Below are 1,555 nucleotides of genomic sequence, written 5' to 3' on the forward strand. Positions count from 1 at the left end.
ATTGAGCAGTTATAGAGTACTTTTGTAGATGCTGTGAGTTAGGAGGGGAAAGGGAAGGAAAAGGAATAAGTATTTATATAGTGTCTACTGTGTGTCAGGAACCATTTTTTTTCTATCAGTACCAAGTCATTTTATTAGGTGGTAGTTTTTTGATACAGATCATGAAAAGGTCAGATAATCAAAATATGCATGCACTGAAAGACAGCGAGTTTTGTTCACAGTTCCCAAATGTGGCCAGGTGGTTGCTTAGTTTTTATCATCACTGTTTCCAAGGGTGTGCTTATCAAAAAGATATTCTACCATGCCTGAATTAGGGACCCCCATTTTGCACAGATTAATTATAGGATCACCCAGTTTTTGATGGACTTCCCCTGTCTTCAAGGGAGTGGGTTTTGATGAAATCACATAAATAGGGGCCATTTTTGTCAGTTGCCAGCTTGTGCAATTTTAGAAATGACTGATAGACATTTTTTTCTCAACTGCAGAGCATATTGCATTGCATTTAATCCACACTCCCAGTCATTGAGGTCTGATTTCTTGATGTCCTGAAGGAAGATCTAGCTGCCTTATTGGTTTTGAAGTTTCATCAGCTTCTCAGCATGTTTCTTCTCCTTATGAGATTGGTGTAGGAAATACTTGGCAAAGTTCTTCAATGCCACATCAGCTTGGATGAAGTAGTAAGACATCGACAAGTTGATGTAGGAGGCTTAGAGCTTCAGGGTACAATGGAGATATCCTTATGTAAACTACTTCTCAGGTGACAAACATGGTGTTGTTGTTGTTACTATTGTTTGTCTTTCATTTTCAAAGAGGACTAGTGACATCACAGGGTGATGTCTTGATATGTGAGTGAATTGGATTTAAGTGAGGTAGTTTCAGAGTCTTCAACCGCACTCTTCAGCTTCACACTCTTCCAAAATCCAGACCAGTGTCAAGACAAAAGTCAAGATGACTGTCAATGACCCAGGTTGCAGTGGATGACCTTAGCATCTTTCATGTCTGAACAAGCTCTAAGCACAATTGCTTTCAAGTTGCTAGAATAAATTGTTCTCATTTGCCCATTCTTCATGTACTTGGGGTAGACATTCCTTTAACTCATTGATGGGTTTGAAGCCTGCCAGTTACTCCCAACCTGGTTTCACTTGTTTTCCGAGATGGTTTTACTGGGCTATGGCTGCTGTCCATACCACAGCTTCTTGGAATCATAGGTTAGAGTTAGGTACCAGGTGGACATCAAAGATAGACGAACAGTCCTGAAAAGTGCTCAGAAAGCCCTCACACCAGAAGTGCTAGCCCTCCCTGAACACCCCATACAATCCATCACATACAGCCCAAAAAAATATACAGTCCATCAGAGAGCCCAATGCTTTGGACAAGTCATGCTATCGATATGAAATTGTCTTAAAGAGTCCTGTCTATGTAAATGCAAGATTTTGCCATTTTTGTTGAAATATTCTTCTTGATTCTTAAAGCTATTTCCTTTTTCATGATACTGCTCTAGTGCAAAGTTGGATCTCTGTGGAATCATAAAACCTCAGAGATAGTAAGGATCATA

At 39.8% G+C, this 1,555-nt stretch overlaps 1 pseudogene; it reads right to left on the bottom strand.

Annotated features, from left to right (window-relative positions):
• Window positions 1–246: 246 nt before the first annotated feature.
• On the bottom strand, window positions 247–713 carry LOC123254496 (annotated as a pseudogene).
• Window positions 714–1,555: the final 842 nt, after the last annotated feature.

The sequence above is a fragment of the Gracilinanus agilis genome, unplaced genomic scaffold (genome assembly GCF_016433145.1).
Source record: "Gracilinanus agilis isolate LMUSP501 unplaced genomic scaffold, AgileGrace unplaced_scaffold23320, whole genome shotgun sequence".
In the NCBI taxonomy this organism is placed as follows: Eukaryota; Metazoa; Chordata; class Mammalia; order Didelphimorphia; family Didelphidae; genus Gracilinanus; species Gracilinanus agilis.